General features: G+C 39.3%; 1 long non-coding RNA gene across 1 annotated transcript in view; it reads left to right on the top strand.

The window, feature by feature from the left end:
- Positions 1-3,992: 3,992 nt before the first annotated feature.
- Positions 3,993-15,515, top strand: part of LOC116564734 — a 37,144-nt gene continuing 25,621 nt past the window's right edge. Inside the window, exons 1-2 of the long non-coding RNA XR_004275066.1 lie at positions 3,993-4,386; positions 5,626-5,732. This is a non-coding gene — a long non-coding RNA (uncharacterized LOC116564734). The remainder of the gene's footprint in view (positions 4,387-5,625; positions 5,733-15,515) is intronic.

Below are 15,515 nucleotides of genomic sequence, written 5' to 3'. Positions count from 1 at the left end.
CAAAGTAGTGGCAACATTTTACATTCTCATCACCAGAGTATGAGGGTTCCAATTTCTCCATGTCCTAACACTTGTTCTTGTCTATTTTTTTTTTTTAAATTACAGCCATCCTAGTGAAGTGGTATCACCTGCTTTTAATTTGTATTTTCTTTTTTTTTTTTTTTTGAGACGGAGTTTCGCTCTTGTTACCCAGGCTGGAGTGCAATGGCGTGATCTCGGCTCACCGCAACCTCCGCCTCCTGGGTTCAGGCAATTCCCCTGCCTCAGCCTCCTGAGTAGCTGGGATTACAGGCACGCGCCACCATGCCCAGCTGATTTTTTGTATTTTTAGTAGAGACGGGGTTTCACCATGTTGACCAGGATGGTCTTGATCTCTTGACCTCGTGATCCACCCGCCTCGGCCTCCCAAAGTGCTGGGATTACAGGCGTGAGCCACCGCGCCCGACCATTAATTTGTATTTTCCTAATGACTAATTACATTGAGCATATTTTCATGTGTTTATGGGCATTTGTACATCTTCTCTGGAGAAATGTTTATTCAAATCCTTTGTCCATTTTTAAACTGGATTGCCTTTTTATTGCTGAAGTATGAGTTCTTTATATTCTGAATCGTGCACCCTTACCAGATACTGGATTTTAAAAATATTTTCTCCCATTCTGTGGGTTGTCTTTTCACTTTCTTGATATTGTTCTTTGAAGCATAAGTTTTGTTTTTAAAGAGATAGAATCTTGCTTTGTCATCCAGGCTGGAGTACAGTGGCATGATCTTAGCTCACTGCAACTTCCACCTCCTGGGTTCAAGTGATTCTCCTGCTTCAGCCTCTTGAGTAGCTGGGATTACAGGTGCGTGCCATTATGCTGAGCTAAGTTTTGTATTTTTAGTAGAGACAGGGTTCAGGCTGTTTTGAACTCCTGACCTGAGGTGATCTGCCTGCTTCGGCCTCCCAAAGTGCTGGGATTACAGGCATGAGCCATGGTGCCCAGCCTGAAGCATAAAGGTTTTGATTTTGATGAATTTTAATGCATTCATTTTTTCCCTTGGTTGGGCTTTTTGTCACAGCAAAGAAGCCACTGCCTAATTCAAGGTCATAAGAATTTATTTTTTCTAAAAGTTTTATAATTTTAGCTCGTGTTTGGATCTTTGGTTCATCTTAATATCCATAAGTGGTGTGACGCAGAGTTCCAATTTCTTTTTTCCTCATGTGGCTATCCAGTTTTCCCAGTTCCATTTGTTGAAAAGACTTCTCTTTCTCCCATTGAGTTGTCCTGGCGTTTGCTGTAAGTCAAATGACAATAAATATAAGGCTTTATTTCTGGACTCAATTATATTCCATTGATCTGTACTCCTATCTTTATATGAGTACAGTACTATCTTGAGTACTGTAGCTTCACAGGAAGTTCTGAAATCAGGATATTGGAGTCTTCCCAATCTTTATGTTTTTTCTTATTGCTTTATTGCATTGATTAGGGCTTCCAATATCGCAAATAGAAGCAGTGAGAGCAGAAAAGTATTGTCTTATATTTGTTGTTCCTGCTCTTAGGAGAAAAAAATTTTAATATTTCACCACTAAGTTTTTCAAAGGTAATCACTGAGGAAATTCCCTAGGTTGCTTAGAGTTTTTTTTTTTTTTAACATTAATGAATTTTGAATTTTGTCAAATGTTTTTTCTGCATTTATTGAGACAATTTTTTCTTTCGTCCTGTTAATGTAATTACACTGATTTTTCAATGTTAACTTCACTCTCCTTGGTCATGGTATCTTATCCTATCCTCTATATTGCAAGTTTCAATCTGCTAATACTTTAAGAATTTTTATATCTATATTCATGAGGACTATTAGTCTATAATTTTCTTATAAAATATCAAATTTTGGTAACAGGAAAAAAATTTGGCATGATTATGCTTGTCTCATAAAATGAGTATAGAAAAATATTTGGCATGATTATGCTTGTCTCATAAAATGAGTATAGAGGGATTTCTCCCTGTTCTATTTTTCTGAAATAGATTAGTACTTTGTCTCCCTTAAATGTCTGATAAACTTCACTGGTACAGTCATCTGCCTGGAGTTTTCTTTGTAGAAAGCGTTTTGCTTATAAATTCAATTTCTTTAATAGATATTTAGATTTTCTTTTCCTTCTTGTGTCACTTTTGGTATTTGTATTTTTCTTTAGGAATTTGTTCATTTTGCTTAAGTTATTGAATTTATTGGCATAAAGTTGTTCCAAGTATCCCTTTAATATCTATGTGATTTCATTAGCATTTTGAATATGTTAAAAACTTCTGTACACAAGTATAGATGAAAAATGATGAATCAAAAGCAATGTGTAACATATAGTAAAAAAAAGGATCTATGTCCATGTGTGTATGCATGGCAGGAGCAAACAATTTATTGGCACAGAAGGAATTAAAGTGTGTATTGTGACAAATACCATGACAGGCACACAGAGAACACATAGAGTGGATACTCAGTCCAATTTGTGGAGTCAAAAGTATGATGTCCAAGTGGTAGGTTAGCTTGTCTAACTATAGGTAAATGAATATAATCAAAGGCCTTTCTTATCTCAAGAATGTATATATACTCACATTAATTGTCTTCTCTTTTTATGGTTTCATTTTTTACCTTTTAAGTCTTTTATTCATCTAGTATTTGATAAATGAGATGGATGTAAAGCTCCTCCTCAGTGGCCAGGCCATTTCCCGAAGAATCTTTTTCCCACTGACCAATGATTTGTAATGTATAGTTACTGGTTACCACTGAAATTTCTGCAGTTGTCCAATGTTTAAAAATAATGGTTTTGGGCAACTCTGTAAAATGGAGATAACAACTGTACTTACCTTACAGAGATGTGAAAATTAAATAAGATGACCTGAAAAAGTACTCCAGTACTTGACACACAAATACTCAGCAAATGTGAGCTATTATTACACTGAACACTCATATATACACGGGAATTTCTGGATTCTCTATTTCCCATGTCTCCTCTATGTAATCCATCCAGCAACACTCCATTACCAACTCATTGTCCTGTTTTCCCCTCCTCTTCTTTAAAGAGACACGGTCCTAATGGCCCATTTTCCCTCATTTCACCAAGAAAAATCACCTCTCAGTTGCCTTTCTAGTAATCACTAGAGCCTGAAAATCATAACCTTAGGGGTAAAAATAAGCTGTGCTTCACAAAGTAGTGAGAATCAAAGCCCAACCAAGGCACTGAACAAACGCTGGGGAAGGGAAGGTGTCTGTTTCTTCCAACAACTATTTGAAAGGCTGACCTCCTACTTTGTTTCTGCCTTTGGATGATCATGGAAGTTCTCAAAAGCGAGCACCTCATCTTCCAACTCGTTTATAGCCTGAAGACCAGTAGTTTCCCGTGTCACCCCAGGTGGACCCTGAATTTGGGATAACCAGGAGAGGAATCTTGGAGCAGGAGGTGCGAAGGCGAGGAGAGGCTCTTTCCCGGGGGGTGGGGCAGACCTGAGGTTCCCTCGTGGCCAGCTAAGCCGGCTCCCTACTCATGGGGTGATGCCCAAGGCAGATACGACGGGCAGGCGATTTTGGGAGCGCACATCTGCACACACGGGCACGATGGCAGGCTGGAAGGCGGAGGGGGAGAGGTGGCGGCAGGACTACCATCGACGCCCTCAAACAGCGCGGGAAGAGGTAAGGAGAGGCACCAAAAGGAGGAAAATCCCTGGAGATGCTACGTCGGAGAGAGGCTAGGGAGACCGGCATTGTGCTCCAACGACACGCGTCACTTGGACTCCCGGAGGCAAGTCCCCGGCGCTAGATTTTCCGTTCTCTGGGGCTCGGAGAATCTCTGCGTCCACCCCAGGGCCCTCCAGGAACGCCTACGGGAGCGCAGCCCGGGTCCCCGCGCTGCCGCTACAGCCAATGGCCGCTCCCGCCTGGGTTCGTTTGTCTTCTCCCTCTAACGGCTCCAGCAGCAACCGGCGTTCTTGGCGTGGGTGACGTCGGCGTCGGGGCGGGACTTCCTGCTTTGCGCGCCGCCGGGCCTAGCAACAGAGCCCGCTCCTCCAGGGTGGAGGGGCGGTGCGATGCGGCGGCTTCTCTGCCGGACGTCAGCGCGGGAGGTGGCTCCGCACGCCTGAGGTGCGGCGCTTTTCGCCGCCGCCGCCGCCGCCCTCGGACCCCTCCTGGGATACTTCACATTTCCCTAGGGACTGGAGCCCTAGGGGTCCGCTCGGCCCTCCTCCTCTTCTTCAGCTTGCGCTGAGAAGTGAAGAGCGAGGCGTGGCGGGCTGGGCCGACACCCCGCTGTGGGACCATAACCCTTGTCCCAATGCCTCGGTGAGCAAAGTTGAGTGGGTGCCGGTGGTTGGAGCTGTGGAGGTGTCTTTGGTGGCGAGCGCGGCCAGAACTCCGGTCACGTAAGTTTTCCATGTGCGCGTTGCGAGGAGCGTGCGAACGTCTGATGTGTAACCTTTCTGGGGACGGCGTCTTGTTTTTTTTGCATACTCATTTTGTCCCTCCACAAACTACCCTTGAATCCATTTTTAATTTTCCTCGTAAAGTAGTGGAAATTCGTGTCAGAAAAGTAGGCAGACACTTGCTCCGAAGCCAACTGGATGCACGTGAAACTCTTTATGGAGCTTTAGGATGCACTCTGGCGTGGTGGTTGTGTAGCCAGTTTAGTAAATGGCCAAATGTTTAAGTACCTCCAGCTTAATTTACGATGAAAAAGCTATGCTACCATTTTCCTTGGCTTTGAAGACAATTTGAGTGAATGGTGATGTCAGCTGTCATGACTTAGATAACGCCTAAAATATGTTAGCGGAGGCCGGGCTTGAATACTTTGGTAAATCTTTAGTGTCCAACTTTTGACTGTAATCAATGGGCATTTTGCTCTTAAAAATATCCACTGCTAAATATTTTTAAAGTCTTTGATTACTTTAGTTGTAATAAGGAAGCTCTTTCAAATCTCACAGATGTCTAGGATAAAGAGACTTGCCTGAATTTCTTGTATATGATGTATACTTCATAATCTGTTCAGACTTTGAGCAACTCTAAAACGGAGTAGGTTGTTAAAGCAGTGCTTCTGTTACCAAGCAACATCTTTGTAAACAAGTCTGACATTAAACTAAAACAAATGTATCTATCGTACAGTTACCTGAATTCAGAATTCTCTGTATTTATGAGTTTCGCCTGTAAGTGGTTAAATACTCAGCTTTTGTATTCAGGTTTGATTTCAAACTCATTTTGTTCAGAATTATTACAATGCTTTATTTGAGACTGAGTGTTGCTCTATTGCCCAGGCTGGAGTGCAGTGGTGCGATCTCCGCTCATTGCAACCTCCGTCTTCCGGGTTCAAGCGATTCTTGTGCCTCGGTCTCTGAGTAGCTGGGATTAAAGGCTTGCGCCACCATGCCCAGCTAGTTTTTGTATTTTTAATAGAGGTGGGTTTTCACCGTGTTGGCTGGGGTGGTCACCTCGTCCTCCCAAAGTGCTGGGATTACAGGCGTGAGCCACCGTGCCAGGTCAGAATGCTTTAAATTACAAGTGTCACACAGCACTCTCATGAGAGTTTGCGAATGGTTTTGAGTTATCCTTCGGCTATGTAGGACACAGTATGCTGGTTATTCCCCTTACTTTGAGTATTTTCTTTCCAGGTCAGATGAAGTGTGCAGACTGTATTTAGGAACATTCTGAAGTAATAGTGAAATACAATTTAGAGTTCCATGCAGCACTGGGAGATTGAAACACTGATTATTCACAGGTAGGTTTTTTGTTTTTGTTTTAGTTTTGAAACGGAGTTTTATTCTTGTCCAGGCTGGAGTGCAATGGCATGATCTTGGCTCACTGCAGCCTCTGCCTCGTGGGTTCAAGTGATTCCCCTGTCTCGGCCTCCGGAGTAGCTGGGATTACAGGCACATGGCACCACGCCCTACTAATTTTTGTATTTTTAGTAGAGATGGTTCACCAGTTTCACCAGGCTGGTCACAAACTACTGACCTCAGGCAGTCCTCTTGGCCTCCCAACGTGCTGGGATTATAGGGGTGAGCCACTGGGTCTGGCCTATTCACAGTTTTTAATCCTTGGTTTAACAGTCACCATGATGTCTCCTCTTATTGAACCCTTAATGATATAATTTGTATGGCAAGTTAGTTTTCAGAGCACTTTGTGAATGATCTTTTGAATCAACAACCTTTCAAGTAAGGAAGTATGAGAGAACATTTGAGACAAGACTAAATGACTTCTTTGAAATCAATCTATTAATAATGGGAATTGCAACTTGAAGTTTAATGTTCTTTACATCAGATGCCCTTACTGTATTGCTGAAATCCATGAACTTCATTTTAGTTTTCTCTTTTTTTTCTTTGCTATATGCTCATGTTGAAGTAATGAAATATTCAAAAGTTGGGCAAGATGGAGAAGGAAAAAAATCAAGAATGACTTGTATGATAAAATTCTTAGTATTCAGAAATCATCATTATGTCATGGGATGTTCTAATTCAAGAAGCTTAGAATGAAATCTTAACAGAAAGATTAGTGAATTTTAGTGAATTGTCAGAATTTCCCCACCCCCAGGTACTGTCTCTTTGCCTAAAGTAAGTGAGCTTTTAATTTTGTCATACATAATATATTAGGTTCAGTAAGTAAATTTCTCATATTGTTTAACCTGTATATGCTTTTTGGTAATGTGTGTAAATCTGTGTAAAAAACTTCCTGTTAACCCAAGTTCACATTTCTTGACTTAAGCTGAACCGTTTGAAATCCTCTCACCTTGCGTTTCAAGCATATGTTCTTTTTGGAAAAGGTGTTTCTGCCCAGATCAGTTTATTCACTATCTCTTAAACCTGCTCTGTACTTTCTCCTTTTCATACTAGTCTGCATGTCTTTCTATCCCCCATGACCTGATTTCACCCCTTCTTTCTTAAAATCTAAATTGTACCTTTTCTGTAAGGTTCAATTCCACCATGACTTCATACATACATAGGAATAGTATGTATTTGTGAGTTAAACATTTATTTAATACTTATGCTTTTATTGTATAATTTTAGCTTTTTTGACTTCCTAACTAGATTGTAAGCTGTTTAAAGGCAGGACTTCAGATCTCGATGAGCTGTATCCTTAGTCTTTTCCAAATAGAAGTTGGTGAATAAATGTTTCCTAAAGATGACTGATATGGTTAGGCTTTGTGCCCCCACCCAAATCTTACCTTGAATTATAATCCCCATAATCCCCATGTGTCAAGGGAGAGACCAGGTGGAGGGAATTGGGTCATGGCAGCAGTTTCCCCCATGCTGTTCTCATGATATTGAGTTCTCATGAGATCTGATAGTTTTATAAGTGTTTGGTAGTTCCTTTTGCATTAGTTCTCCTTCCTGCTACCTTGTGAAGAAGATGCCTTGCTTCCCCTTCACCTTCTGCCATGATTGTAAGTTTCCTGAGGCCTCTCCAGCCATGTGGAACTGTGAATCAATTAAACCTCTTTGCTTTATAAATTACTCAGTCTTGGGCAGTTCTTTATAGCAAAATGAAAATGGACTAATACAATGACGGTTATGCATTTCTACTTCCCTCCCTTCTATAGTATTATAAAAGTAAGAAGATTGTTTAGAGAAGACAGTAATTGAAGGAGGAATGGCAACAGTAAGCCATAAAAAAGGTTAAAGAGTAGGAATTCACGAAATCAGAAATAAAGGTTCTGTTCCTAGAAAGTGAGTATTTGAGAATTTCCCATGACAATACCAGCAGTAAGGACACTGTCAGGAATGCTAGCACTATTCCCCAGTGGGCTTGGGGAGTGTGATTAGTTTCCTGGTTCCTAGTAAAATATTATTTTATTAATTATATTTTTTTAATCAGGACTGCCCTCTCTAGGTCATAGAGAGATCACTGACTGTCAAGTCTAGTACTCTCTCACTCTTTCTTTCTTTTCCTTTTTTTTTTTCTTTTTATTTATTTCTTTTTTTTTTTCTTTTTATTTATTTCTTTTTTTTTTTCTTTTCTTGGTGGAGTCTTGCTTAATTACGCAGGCTGGCGTACAGTAGTCCAGTCTTGGCTCACTGCATCCTCCACCTCCTGGGTTCAAGTGATTCTCTTGGCTCAGCCTCCCAAGTAACTGAGAGTACAGACACCTGCCACCGCACTCTACTGAAAATTTTTGCATTTTTAGTAGAGACAGAGTTTTACCGCGTTGGCCAGGCTGGTCAGACTTCTGGCCTTAAGTGATCTGCCCACCTTGGCCTCCCAAAGTGCTGAAATTATAGGTGTGAGCCACTGTGCCAGGCCTGCTATTTCTTTTAACTGAGCTATAATCCAAGATGGAAGAAATTAAGAAAGGGAGGAAATGCCCAGTTATTTGCCTTCTGTATGTTAGAACTTCAGATTGCTTTTAGATTAAAATTCAGAGTTAGTAGGAACCTAAACCTGGCCTTTCCCTTTTGGAAAGCACCTATCTGTCTCAAACTATGTTTATAAAATGTCCAGGTAGGTCGGGTATGGTGGCTCATCCTGTAATTCCAGCACTTTGGGAGGCCAAGGTGGGTGGAACATGAGGTCAAGAGATCGAGACCATCCTGGCCAACATGTTGAAACCCCATCTCCCCTAAAAATACAAAAATTAGGTGGATGTGGTGGTACATGCCTATAGTCCCAGCTACTTGGGAAGTTGAGGCAGGAGAATCACTTGAACCCAGGAGGTGGAGGTTGCAGTGAGCCAAGATTGTGCCACTACACTTCAGCCTGGCAACAGAGCAAGACTTTGTCTCCAAAAAAAAAAAAAAAAAAGTCCAGGTAGTTTTTAAAACGGTCTCACCCAAAATTCTGTATCTGATGCTTGTAACAAAGAGTTACTTCAATTGAAGGTATAAAAGATAAAGTTGAGTCTCAGAATGCTTTAATAAATATTTGTTTATTTATTAATAAATAAATAATAAATAATAGTTATTTCTTGGGTGAATTTGCCATTCTAGCTTCTGAGTTGTTGCCCAGTAACACAATTGCAGTATAGTGTAGCAACCCTTGAAAACAGTAGCATTGAACTATAGGGATTTTCCTGATGAAGTTGCAGTACCTGTCTCTGGTGTTCACATTCAGTCTCTCTCAAGTGTGATTGCACTTTGTTTTAAGGCAGCATTTTAGATATTGTTAAGCGGCATACAATATATACTTTTTCTTTTTTTTTTTTTTTTTTTTTTTTTTGAGACAGAGTCTCGCTTTGTCGCCAGACACCAGCCTGGAGTACAATGGTGTGATCTTAGCTTACTGCAACCTCTGCCTCCCAGGTTCAAGCAATTCTCCTGCATTCTGACTAGCTAGGACTACAGGCGCACACCACCACACCTAGCTGTGTCTCCAGGCTAGAGTGCCGTGGTGCCATCTTGGCTCACTGCATCCTCTGTCTCCCAGGTTCAAGCAATTCCCTTGCCTCAGCCTCCTCAGTAGCTGGGACTACACTATGCCTAGTTAATTTTTTGTATTTTAGTAGAGACGGGATTTCACCATGGCCAGGATGGTCTTATCTCCTGACCTTGTGATCTGCCAGCCTCGGCCTCCCAAAGTGCTGGGATGACAGCATGAGCTACTGCACCTGACTGAAATGGTTCTTTATAACATTTTTGTATTACTTCTAGAGCTTCGTGGGAAGCTTAGATCAATAAGCACAATTTAATAGGGACTGTAATTTTGTGGGAGAGAATTGTGATTCAGGAGACCAAGGGTGAGTCACTTCACCTTCCTTGGCCTATTTTCTCATTTGAAAACATACATCTCTGAAAGTTTTCTTCAGAGATTGTATACTTCCTATTTGAAACAAATTTTATTTCTCCTGTTCATTGGTTTAATCAGTATTTGAGATCCTAATATGTGTCTTGAGCTATGCTAGGCACTGGGGAGATTGTAAATAAGACATAAGTCTCAAGCACCTTATTGTCTGATGGGAGAAATGAACAAAGTAAATACAGCTAGTGCTCGACTTACGACCACGATTGGTTCCGACAGACCGGTCGTAACACAATTTGGTCGTAAGTTGAGTAGGCTATATGTACAGTACCATGAAATGATGTTATAAAAATCTTTAAGTCATATTTTATCATAATTTTCTTTCATTATTGTTATATATCATAATTTTCTTTGTTCATTTTATGCCATTTGTATCATCTCTACACCATTTTGTTTCTTATTTTTACATTCATCAGGTTTAAGTAAAACACTGCATTACCAGTACAACTGGTTTAATATTTGCAAAACATACAAAATTACAAAATACAGGTGCATACAAAAATACAAAATCCAGGTGTAAAAAATACCATAGGAAACATTTTCCCAATTGCAAAACATATCAAAATATATAAACATGTACGAAACATTTTATTGGCCGCTGGTGCTTGGCTGTGGATCGTTGATGTCGTCATCTGAGGCAGCAGTTGGGGTTACTAGAGTTGGTTTTTTCCTAAACATGGTGAGCTTTGTCTGAATTGTATGTTTCTTTTTTTCTTCATAAATTTCACGATACGGATGAAACACATCATGTGCCATCTGTTCAATCCTTGCAAATCGTTCAATGATTGGGTCCATTGCTTCGAAATGTATAGGAAGTTTATTCAGTAAAGATAAACCGTCTGATAATCCTTTAGTGGTGAACTTTCTTTCTGGCTCCTCCTTTTCTTTCTCTGCTTCTCCTTTCTTCTTCCGCCGCTCTTTCTTCTTCCAGTTCGATTAGCTCTTCATTTGTAAGTTCTCCGGATTCTTTGTCTAGCAACTCTTCGACATCTTCCATTGCACACTACAAAGAAAGGTCTTTAGCGAGTTTTACTATTTTTTCATGAATCCTTTCAAGTTAATGTTCACTGTCAAATCCGTCAAAATCATTAACATAGTGCTTAACACAATTTTTCCAGATGCCATTCATGCACTTTGTCGTCACAGCCTCCCAGGCGGTAGCGATATTCTTGATACACATCAAAATGTTGTAGTGTTTCCAAAAATCTCGCAATGTTAGTTTTGAGTCAGCATCTATAAGCGGTTATTGCTTGAGTGAAGGTGGTTCGGAGATAGTTGGCCTTTAATGTAGCAATCGAACCTTGGTCCATAGGCTGGATGAGTGGAGTCGTGTTTGGTGGAAGAAAAACAAATTTTACATCTGGATGGAGATCGCCTAGATGTGGTGGGTGTCCAGGCGCATTATCGAGTAGCAATAAAATCTTGAAAGGAATATCTTTCTCCAAACAATATTCTCGAACTTGAGGAATGAAACAGTTCGTAAACCAGTCTTCAAACAATCCTTGTGTCATTCATGCTTTATGTTGAGAACGAAAGTAGATGGGCAATGTGTGCTTGTTAACATTCTTGAACGCACGTGGGTTGTCTGAGTGATAAATTAAGAACGACTTCAGCTTAAACCCTGCGATGTTCCCGCCAAGCAGCAGAGTTAGCCTATCCTTAAATGCTTTAAATCCCGGCATGCTTTTGGCGTCTTTGTGAATATAAGTGCGTTCTGGCATTTGTTTCCAAAATAATCCAGTTTCATCAACATTGAAAATCTCTTCTGCTAGATATCCCTCATCTGTAATTAATTCATCCAAACTATCAACAAACTTATGTGCTCCTTCCTCATCCGCACTCACTGCTTCTCCAATCACTCGAACACTATGCATTTGGAATCTTTTCTTGAATCTTTGGAACCAGCCAGTGCTTGCTACAAATTCTTGACTGTAATCTTCTCCAGCACACTCTTTCAGAGTCTGAAATAGACTTCTTGCCTTCATCTGCATAGTAAAAAGACTTAATGGTGTCCGTTTTTGAATTTGATCTTCCATCCAAATATATAGCAATTTCTCCATTTCGTGGATGGGCCCGCTTCGTTGCTTTGTTATAACTGTTGATCGCATGGGTGCAGAACCTTTCACAGCTTCACAAATTCTTCCTTTATCTTTCAAAATCGTCAACACAGTCGAGCGTGATAACTTCGTATCACGTGCGATCACATTCACTTTCTTTTCTCCTTTGTACTGCTTAATTACCTTCATTTTCGTGTCGAGATTGATGGCCTTTCTTTCCTTCTTGGCAGGCTGAGGCGTAGACAAGGACAATTTCCTCTTGGTAGACATCTTGGGAGAGGTTTGATTAAAAATATCCAAGACACAAAACACAAATTGCTGTACCGAGTCTGGGATAACAGTTGAAATGGTGCACACAGAGATGGTAGTGCTGCCGGAAGCTGGTCCACACTGTCGTATGCCTAGCTGGGCAATGTTTGCGCTGCCAGACGCGGAGCAGTCGTGGCTAGTGATTGTGGTCGTAAAGTCGAATGGTCGTAAGTTGCATAGGTTGTAAGTCGATCAATACCTGTAGTAATTTGTAATAAAGCATGTGAAATGCTCTGAGGATAAATAAGAATATGTTCTGGGGTATGTAGGAAGGATACCTGGCCTAGAACTAGACAGAATATGCTAAAATTGAGGAATGTCTCATTAGAATCTTGTAAGTGTAGTTTTAGGGTGTACAGAGCAGTACTCAACTTGGCCTGGAGGGAGTTAGTCAAAGAAAACCAGGGAGACAGTTCTTGAAGTTTGAGAGAGAGAAAAGTTATCAACAATAGTGGTAGTTGAAATACGGGGTATAGATGAGGCTCCAGAGAGAGTTGTGTAGAATTAGAAGAGAGCTTGTGAACAGCAGCATGTAATGGGTAGGTGGAGAAAGAAAGTAGGGAGGAAAACCAGAATAGGGTATGGTTTTGGAAGCCAAAGAAGGAATGCACATCACATTTAGTTTATTGATTAAATGGAAATTGTTACTCAAGAGACATTGACTATGTAGTCCTATAAACATAAACCCATCTAAATAAAGATGCCCTCTACAAAGATCTGAACTTACAAATGGGATTAGTTTAAGTCCTTGCTTAGCAGCATAACAGAGGAAAGAGAGAGTACTTTGGAGCCTGGATCCTGAGATTGAACGTTAGATTACTAGCTGCTTGACTTTTTGAACCAGCGACTTAATTTTTGGTCCTCATTGTCTTCATACATAAAATACTTTTTTTTTTTTTTTAACAAGAGTCATGCATGGATTAAAAGAAGATAAGTTGTAAACCTGACTTTTAGGGGACATTCTTTATTGATTTTCATCCAAGCCATTGTTAATGACTCTTCTGAACTACATGTCCTTCGTTTCCTTCCCCATTCCCAATCATATTCTTTTATCTTCAAGAACCACCAGAATTCCTGCCTTTTCTTTGATATCTTCCTATATGGATGATATTCCAAATTTTCTGTAATGGAATGAAAATGTCCTGTGTCCCTCAGAATTAGCAACACTATTCTTTTTTAAAGCCTTAAGAAGGAAATTATCTCACGTGTAAGAAGTTTGGAGATAGGTGGTTCTAAGATTGTCAATTAAGTGGCTCAGTGATAATCTTTAAGAACCTGGGTTCTTTTTGTTTGGTCATCCTTTGAACTCAGCCTTGATTACTACAACTATCGCCAAGCTTTCCAAAGTTTGGAAAAATTAACTTATTTTTTCTACTCAGCCCCTTTAAATAGCTTTATTGAGGTATGCTTTACCTGCCATAAAAATCACTCATTTTAAGTGTACAACTTAATGGTTTTTAGCAACTTTGTAGAGTTGTTAAAGTGTCATCACAAGGCAGTTTCTGAACATTTTATCAATCCCCCATGTTCTCTCAAGCCCATTTGCATTTAATGTAACTCCTTCCTCCAGCTCCAGAGAACCACTGATCTACTTTCCATCAATATAAATTTGTCTCTTCTAGATATTTCAAATGAATGGAATCAAACAATATAGTAGTCTTTTGTGTCTGGCTTCTTTCACTTCATGCTTTTTAGGTTTATTAATGTATGTACCAATGTCTTTTTCTTTTTAATTGTTGAATAGTATTCTTGTGTATTTCCCGTTCACCAGTTGAATAGTATTGGGGAATAGTGGTTCCCATTCACTGGTAACTGGTGAATAGTATTTCCCATTCACCAGGTGATAGACACTGGATTATTTCCAGTTTTTGGCTATTATTAATAATGCTGCTATGGAGATTTGTCTGTAATTCTTAGTGTGAGCATATGTATTCATTTCTTTTGGGTAAATTCCTAGGAGTGGAATTGCTGTGTCATATAGTAAGCTTATTTTTAACTTTTGAAGAAACTGTCAAAATGTAGCTGTACCAGTTACATCCTACCAGCAATGTATCAGTATTCCACATCCTCACCAATAGCTGGCATTGTCTTTTTAATTATAGCCATTCTAGAGAGTATCTTGTAGCCCATTGTAATTTTAATTTGCATTTCCTTAATCACTAATGTTGGACACGTTTTTGTGTGGTTGTTGGCTGTTTGTAAGTCATTTTTGGTGGAATATCTGTTTAAGGCATTTGCCCAGTTTTTAGCTGGGTTTTTTTTTTTTTTTTTTTTTGATCTTATTGAGTTGTAAGAGTTCTTTATATATTCTGGATAAAAGTTTGTATTGTTTTTAATATTGGAGATAAGATTTGTAAAGATTTCTCCCAGTTGGTGTCTTGGCTTTTCATATTTTTGCTGGTGTCTTTTGAAGTGCAAAAGTTTTTAATGAAGTACATTTTGTGTATGTGTGTGTGGCATGTACTTTCATGTTATATATAAGAACTTTTTGCCTAATCCAAGGTCCCAAAGATTTTCTCTTGTGTTTTCTTTGAGCTCTTTCCTTTAAATCTAGGATTCATGTTGAATTAACTCTGTATATAAGAAGAGGATCTAAATTCATTTTTAAAAAATGTGAATGCCAAATTATTCAGTACCATTTGTTAAAGAGACTGTTCTTTTCCCTTCAATTGTATTGGCATCTTTGTAAAATATCAGTTGACTATAATGTAAGAATTTATCCCTGGACTCATAGTTCTGTTCCGTATGTCTATAAACCTATCCTTACTCCACCATTCTCTCTTGATTAATGCAGTTTTATACTTAAGTTTTAAAATGAGTAGTGTAACATTTTCTTCTTTTTCAAAATTGATTCTATGTTCTTTACATTTCCATATACAATTTAGGATTAGCTTGTCAGTTTCTACAAAAATCTGATATTTGTAGGATTTGCATTGAATCTATCCATCAATATGGGAAGAATCACTAACTTAACAAACTTAAGTCTTCCAATCCATGAACATGTACTTCTCTCCATTTACTTAGATCTTTAATTTTTCTCAATAATATTCTTTACTTTTCAGTGTACAAATCTTGCACTTCTTTGGTTAGATTTATTCCTGGGAATGTTATAATTTTGATGCTCTTGGAAATGGAGTTTTCATGTTTTCTTTCAGATTTGTTCATTGTTAACATAAAGAAATGCAACCAATTTTTGCATATTGTTTCTACATAGATGATCATGTCTCAAAACAATGATACTTTTTTCTTTCCAATCTCAATATTACTTATTTCTTTATTTTTGCTTTAATTCTTGGGTTAGACCCTCCAGTAAGATGTTGAATAGAAGTGTTGAATGTGCATTGCATTATTCCCAGTCTTAGGGAGAAAACATGCAGATTTTTTACCATCAGGTATAAAAGTATATT

The sequence above is a fragment of the Sapajus apella genome, unplaced genomic scaffold, assembly GCF_009761245.1.
Source record: "Sapajus apella isolate SASKATOON/1434 unplaced genomic scaffold, GSC_monkey_1.0 scaffold2, whole genome shotgun sequence".
Lineage (NCBI taxonomy): Eukaryota > Metazoa > Chordata > Mammalia > Primates > Cebidae > Sapajus > Sapajus apella.
Note: the sequence above shows the minus strand (reverse complement) of the source record. Positions and strands in the feature narration are given on the sequence as shown.